This window comes from Larus michahellis, chromosome 6 (assembly GCF_964199755.1).
Source record: "Larus michahellis chromosome 6, bLarMic1.1, whole genome shotgun sequence".
In the NCBI taxonomy this organism is placed as follows: domain Eukaryota; kingdom Metazoa; phylum Chordata; class Aves; order Charadriiformes; family Laridae; genus Larus; species Larus michahellis.
Window position 1 is genome coordinate 68,652,523 of NC_133901.1, and position 8,000 is coordinate 68,660,522.

The following is an 8,000-nucleotide window of genomic DNA, read 5'->3' on the forward strand; positions in this document are numbered from 1 at the left end:
AGGCAGAAACATCCCAAAGAGACCTGGAGGAGCCAGGCAGAGAAGTGATGGTGAAAGGTCTCCCTCATCCTGCTGTACCCTCAACATTGGGATGCAAATCTCCCATCCGGGCCCCAAAATTCAACCAGCATCAGATAAAGTTATCTGGAGGTGAAGGGATTGCTAGCGTTACTCCTAATGTGAAGGGCATCGTCATTCTCCACTGTATAGGAATGCGCAGCAGAAAGCTTTGCTGATTTTACGCTTTTAGTGTGTGTAAGCTTTGTGTCTGCACGTCCTACACCGTGTGTCCAGCTGTGCTGTACAGGTGTCTGACACACACACCATCGATTTTGTTCCCTTCAAGCCCCAAGCTCCATTCTCTTGTGCAAAGATGCTGGGAAGTCGGGGCTGGACCCGCTGGAATTAATCCAGTTTAGCCTCTTTGCACTGTTAGTCTGTGAATATGCAATAACTCGATCCGTTAAGGGATATTTACTGCACAAAAGTTACTGCTAAAACCAGCGCATATGTAATTCGACTAATTGGACAGAGCAAGTGAGGAAGGCAGCTACCAGAGCAGCCCATCGATTTAATCTGTGTGCATTTTCTGGAAAGTTTTCCTCCGGTTTTCATGGTTTTGTTTAGTAGTCATGGTACTGCAGTATCCGTCCCCATAAACTCCCTGAGAAAGTGGATAATAATTAGGAATTGATTAGAGAGAAAATGAGTCAGAGCTAAAGCATGGGAGTCGAATTTACTGAATTTGGTAAAGAATTCTCTTTAGTAGCTTGGAAATACTGCATAACATACTGGAGAGGAAAACTAAATACTTGTTCTATTCATCCCTTTTCTGTTCCGTGTTTATGCAGAGCGCACAGTGATTTTTCAGAAAGTTTACAATGCGAATATGCGAGGGAAAAGGGCTGTGTCGCAGCCGGGCTCTGCTGCTGGAACCTGCTCCGTCGGCTTCCTGCGGCTGTCGCTTTAGGCAGTTGCAATTAACGGATCTCTCTGAACCCGCTAGAAACCTGCTGCTTACCCGAACTCCCGTCTTACCGTGGGTGTGGGTGCAAAGCTCTGGATGCATCAAGCAGGGGCTGCGTCTGCCTCCGTCTGTGGGGTGAGAGCACCACGCAATGGCAGCTGCTGGGTGTCTCTGTTGTTGCGGGACTCACTGCGCGGACGCGGCCCAAATGGTCTTGCTCTTCCATGCAGCAACTCCCTATGAATGTCTCTGATGAGAGATTTTTTTTTTTATCCGGCCCCCCCAAGCAGATTGAGGTGAAAAGTGGTTATGGAAAACCATGTCGGTTCAATTTTTTTATTTATTTATCTATTTTTAGTACTGAAAGGATTTTCTATTCAAAGACTCATATAAAAATACATAAAATTACCTTCCCTGAAAAATTAAAGCAGCTGGCCCTAAAACCAGACCAGTCTTTGTTCTCTTTCTCCATTCCATTCCTTTCATAATTTTAATTAACGTTTTAATTCACTATTTTTTTCTTAGGTTTATGCTTTTAACTGCTGTTAAAACAAACAGGCTTGTCACAGCACTGAACCTGATCCCGCGCTTTGCATTTACATGCTCCCTTGCTTTCATTCGAAGCCCCATAGCAAGCAGAGTTTAAGCTCCATTACTTAGGACTCATTCATCCCGTCTTTTGAACTCCAGAGTAACCTTGCAAACTCAGACCTTTTCCAGCTGATGACTCTCTTGCGGCACTTGCATGAGAAGGGAAGTTGTGCATCGTCCTGCTTGCGCCTGTTGAGTTTTTGGGGCAGATGGCACCCACGGGGTTGCTGCATTCCTTCTGTCTCCTGTTTGTGGGCTATGGCTGCTTCCAGTGGAAGCACAGCCTTCCTTCCCCCTCTGGAATGGAGCTAATGGTGCAGATCACCGCTCTGCAGAGGAAAATAGAGGTGTGAGGTGGTGTTGATTAAGAAAGCTGTGATTTAGGCTGTGTCCCTGGAGGAGCTGTGGGGTCTTGCTGTGCCTGCCTGGCTGCCCCCCTTTCCCCAAAGCCCCCAGAAGCTGAGAGGAGCAGCAGAATCATAGAATCGTTTGGGTTGGAAGGGACCTTAAAGATCATCTCGTTCTACCCCCCCTGCCCTGGGCAGGGACACCTCCCACCAGACCAGGTTGCTCCAAGCCCCGTCCAACCTGGCCTTGAACCCCTCCAGGGATGGGGCAGCCACAGCTTCTCTGGGCAGCCTGGGCCAGGGGCTCACCACCCTCGCAGTAAAGGGTGGACCTCCAGGATAAATATTTCTAAGAACCTCTGGTCAGGTAAGTCCACGAGGGGGCGAATTGAAGCTAAAAACTCAACCCCGTCCTCTGTGGAAGCTGCAGAGGCTGCATCTGGACTTTGAGCTGTGATTGTCGCGCTCTTTCTGTTGGTGTAGCCATGCTGAATGGGGGTGACGTCTCGCAGGAGGAGGGTGATGCAGGGGGGAAAAGCAGATGTCCATGGAAGCCTGAACTAAGGGCCTGTTCAGAAAGAAGAGCTACAAGTTGTTCTCGTAACAGAGTTGATTCCAACTTTCCGAGGGACTGGGCAGGGCTGGCAAGGAAAGCGTAGGTTTTGTCTGCATCTTGGGTAAGCTCACGTGTCTGGCAAGAAAGGAGAGTTGACAGTCTGGGTTGGAAACTTAGAAAGTTTTAGGATGCTGTGACTTGTTTAAAATCTTGTACAGCTTTGCTCTTACAGGAAAAAACAAAACCAAAACACTAAACCCCCACAAACCTGCAAGTCAACCAGAAACAGGCAAACGTAACACTAAAGAAGCTCTAGCTGTCGCTCTCTGGTGCAAAACAAATCTGTGATAAAACACGCCTGTAACTAGCTGGAGAATAAGAGTACATTTCCTCACGTCGGAATCGGAAAGCGTGGTCGGAGGCGGTATCTTGCTTGGAAAGGAGGGTACCCGCCCAGGCCAGGGGAGGCTGAGCGCCGGAGTGCAGTTTGAATGGCTGAGTGCCGTTGTGGCCGCGCAACGGCAGCGTCGCTCCTCCCGCGCGTGGGACGGGGCTCGTGCAGGTCGGCAGCAGGGTTAGCCCTCGCCCGCGGCTGGGAAGGGTATGTCTCCTTGGAACTGGGGGCTGGGATCTTGAAGGAAACCTTCCTTCTGAAGAGGGGTTGGCAAAAGACCGCTGCATTGCAGCAGCACGGTTAGCAGGAGACGAAAATTTTATTGATGTAACAGAAGAGGATTTGCAGCCGTGCAAATATTACAATTACATACACAGACTTATGTAAAGGATAATAATATACCGAGGCTTTGACACGCATCTTACTTCATTCTTACAATCTGTTAGATTTGCTTTTACTTATCCTCAGATTAGCGGGTTTTTTTGGTTTGTTTAACGAAAAAGCACTTCCCAAGAGAAGGCAGGAGTGCTGTGCAGAAGGACGAGCTCTGTTGGGGTCGGTATCAGCCTCTGCAATGACTTCCTCCAAGCACTGGGGGCACGTGGCAAACCTTGCCACCGCAAGCAAGGGCTTCCTCTGCTCAACTTGCCTGAAGAACAGAGCGGTATTTTATTTCTTAATTAAAAGCTAGTCTGCCAAAGCTCTCTGCTCACCACTGTTTCTGTCCTGGAGAAAAAACAAACAGTAAGAGCAAATCCCAACTCACGGACGTTCATAGTGTCATTCGGTTTGTTACTAGAAATGCTAGAGACCACAGCTCCACTCCTGGCACAACTCAAGGTAGGAAATGGGAGCAGCTTTAAATAACCTTCGCGTTCACTCTCATTTGGAGCCTCGTGTCGCCAGCTCAGTCCTCAGCGTACGGCAGAACAACTCCAGGACTGTTGCCTGAGAAGTCACTAGGGACATTCCTGCAACCACCCGTGGTACCTCCGTGGCACACGTGGTTTGAGAGGTGGTGCATCCCCTGAGCACAGCCCAGTCGTTCGCACTTGAATCAGTCCTGTCTGAGGGCACCATGAATCTGCCGACTCCCACCAGCTGTACAGTTAGGGTTTTTCCCTTTTCTTTCAGGTTGTTACTGAAAAGCTTTACTGCCTACCCTGTCTGCGACAAGCATGGGCATCGCATGTTGCCTGCTTCCTCTTTTCAGCGTATTTGAAGATTGATATCACATCCCTCCTTTGGGCTTTTTTCCTTTGAAGACAGAGGACAATTGTCCTCAGCAATTATTTTAAGCTCTTTTTACCTCAGGTCACATTTCCTGTACCTGTCCGCATTACTGGTATCTTTTCAGTTGATTCAAACCCTTCTTGAAGCGCCCAGCCTGGCCAAAGGGCATCACTTGCGGCCATATGGGTAAAGCAAAGCCACACGCAGTGGTCCAGCTGCACCTTCTGGCAACTCAGTGGAGACTGACCATTCATTTGCCTGTGGCTAGCAGCGGGGTGACGTTATACAGGATAATATTTATTCTTTAATTCTGGCTTCAGCCTGTGAGGGTTTGAAATTGCAGCCTGGTTTTGGCGCCTGGTTCCCCTCTGCAGGAGCTGCTGCGCTGGCTCCCAGCGCTCCTGTACCCCCTGTAGCTGTGGCACCGCGTCCGCCCATCGCTAGCACCATCCAACCAGGCCTATCTTGTTTATATTAAATATTTAGTGGTATCGTTTTGATGCAATGTGGATATGTGGTAATAAGTTGGTGAATGCTTAGTAAAATTTACAATTATTCCTTTCAGTAAATTATTAATCCGTTTTCAAGGTGAGATATTGCACACTTATTGCGTGATTTCATGAGAACAGGGAGGCCTTTGTGCCTCATTTCTCATTGTTCACACGGTCTCAGCAGTAAACTGTTATCAAAGAATCTTAAGTTTACTGCTCAGTTCTACATAGCTTCCGGATTAAATTACCTACAGTATACTAAGATAGATATAGAGATATATATGTAAAAATACACTACCTGTATTACTGCAAATAACACATTTTCTGGTGGGATAGTTTTCTTTCTTGGTAGTCTACATGCTCTTAGGTATTTTCTGCAGGCTGTCTGTGCCGATTGAACTGGTCTCTTGTAGCTCGGACTCACTTTTTCTTCAGCTGTTCCCCTCACAAATTAGGGCATCGCACGCATCAGGAAATCTTTCTATATAAAGGGCTTTTCCCTGCGGCTGCAGCCGTACCACGCGGTTGTTGGCCATCGGATCAACTGAAGACTGAACAAGGCAGCACGTACTGCCTCATCGTTATCACAGAAGTGCTAGACTTGCTTAAACAGAAATCAAGTGGTAGAAGCTTTATTGCTAAAATGGAAATCTTAATTTATCTGTCTTGATCAAGATGTCATGGTATCCAGATGTTATCGTAGGGGAATCTGTACGTAACTTTCATATAACCATCAAATAGCTATAACATGCTATCAACCACTTATTTTATGTAATTGTAAATCCTCTTATTTAGAATCAACTATTAATTATTATGTTCAAATATGATAATTGCCTGTGCAAAACCCCCTTTGGTCGAAATCACATCCACACGTTATGTTACGCTAATTATGCTGCTACTACTAAAACTTGAAACTTACACTCATTAGAGGAAAACAATTCCAGCAACCTACCAAACATTCACACCTCACAAAACGATTAACCTTTTGAGCGAGAATTGAGTCTTTTGGAAGAGGTTAGCTTCTCGATATCGGGATGCCTACATTAACATTTGGTTTATGGCAATTCATTTTCTTAAATTTGTTTTCTTTGCCTACATTTCTCCCAGGCAATGAGAACTCAGGAGGGTTAATGCAGTCTTTCTAAGATGAATTGGTGTCCAAGTCAAGCGTATATAGGTTCTTCTGTGGAATTGGCCATTGCTCAGAAAGGCAACAAGGTACACAGTCTGGGGTGGGCTTTGCAGGACTCGGACAGCCTTGTATTTGCAAAAATGCATCAGATTATAGTTTTTTTTTTCCTTTTTATGTTGTTCGAGCCATTCTGTGGTAGATCTTGACTGGGAACTTGGCGAAGGTGCCCTGTTGTTGCAGGTGTCATTGAAAGTGAAGAAGAACAGCATGATGCTGGGCATGTGGCTGGTGCCACGAGCCAGGTGGCACCACCTTGGAGTTGCCCTGGGACTCAAAGTCCTATTTGAAGGGTCAGGCAGGGCTGGGTGGTGGTAAGAAACAAGGTTTTCTGGGAGGATTTTGCCTCTGAGTTTTGCCTGGCACCTCGTTATTGTGATATGTTTTTCTAAAATGGTGTTTGCAATTCTCACAGCTGCTGCCCTGCAGGGAGTGGGGTTGGGATCTGCTTTAGGGGTTTTTCTGTTTCTGAATCAGACCCTTGCCAACCCTCAGCCACAGCAGGGAAATTGCGCTTCCAGGGAAGTCTGCTTCAGCAAAGAAATATAATAAATTTATTTAAAACAAAGGCCACAGAAAATTATTCCCAGACACTGTGCAATCACTTTGAAGAACAAGGCGATGGCAAGTGGCACAGAAAACCAAGGCAGGGAAAAATGCTTTAATCTAATCACAAACCTCCTTTAGAAGGGGCAGTGCAGGGGTCAGGAGAGCTGGGGCTGTCTCCACCAAGAGCATTGGTGCCAGGCTGGAGCCATGGCCAGGGGCTGGTCTTCAGAGCAGGGACCTGTATTTGGGTGCAGTTGGTCGTTCGCGGCTTTGGTAAGTGCTTGGGCTTCTCTGCGTGGGGAACTCCCAGGTGCAGCCTTAAATATCTGAATTTCTGGCATTTGGTGTTGGAAATCATTTGTGCCTCCAAATATTGCTCTGAGTACTCAAGAGGCTGGAGGACACGTGGTAAGTATTGTGCGGTATTTTGGAAAACACATTACAATAATGAAGGACACGACTGCGGAATTCAGTCATGTCTTTGTGCTGGTCAGTTGTTCCCCTGATGAAGCATATTTTTGTGGTTTCCTTTTTTTTTTTTTTTTTCTTTTAAATGTCTTTCTGGGCACAGTCTCTCTCCTTTTTAACAGAAATGCCCTTGGCTTTGACTTTTTGCTCTGGCTGTGGGCTTATTTATTTTGTCATGATGGCAGAAGCATTTGATGCAATTACAAGTCATATTGGGGAAAAAAGGTATAACTGCTAAGTTTAGAGCCAGCAGTGACCAGCCCAGCTGAATTCAGGAAACTGTTGCCCTAAATTCAAAACTAGGTGGGATGGATTGTTTAGGAAGTTGGCCAAACTGTATTGGCCAAAAAAAAGTATGCGTTAATAATACATAGCATTGTTAGTTTCTCTCCCACTGCATAAATGATGTCGGAACATTGTCAATATTTGTGTAAAATCAATGTTAAACTTTATTTAATGACAAAACAAAATGTTTTGTCATTTTTGGCGGTGAAGCAATTCATGACAAGTTGTGAACTTAGCACCAACTCAAGTTTTCGAGTTCCTGGTAGCAAGAAAACGTAAATTTTCAAGCTGTGATATCTGTCAAATGCTTCTGGTTATCCTTACATTTATGGTAACGTTTTTACTTTTCAGTGAGATCTTATGGGATCGTGGTTTAATGGATCCTTCTACTAATTATTTTCCTTTCTGTGTTCAGCAAACAATAAGACTGTTTCAGACCCATCCTCCTTCTGCAAGCCACTGCTCGCCTTTTTCAACTTCTGCTGTTTTGTCAGGTATTGGACCACGTTTGTGGAACAAGCTTAAGGCAAGATTCAAGGGAGATCTTGGGTGGACAGAAGCTGAACTGCCCTTCCTCATCTCTTGCTGGCATCTGTTGCCACCAACCTTGGAGGCACTTAAATTTGATTACTGGGACTCAGACATTTAGTACTCGCTGAAAAGGTCTAAAGATGGGAGATCTAAAGATCTCTAAAAGATGGGAGAGTAGATGCTATTTTCTTTATAAGCATCAGTGCTTCCCACCTTAAAATGGCTCAAGAGTTAGTCTGTTCAGCAAGGAAATGCCCAAGGTGAGAAGGGGTCAAATCCACCTATGGCATCCCAGAAAACCAATCTAAACACTTGACTATCGGTTGGACAGGGTAGGAGAGGTCTCCGTGCTTCTACCTGCATGGTGCCAGACACAAAGAGTTTCAGGGTAAAGAGCAG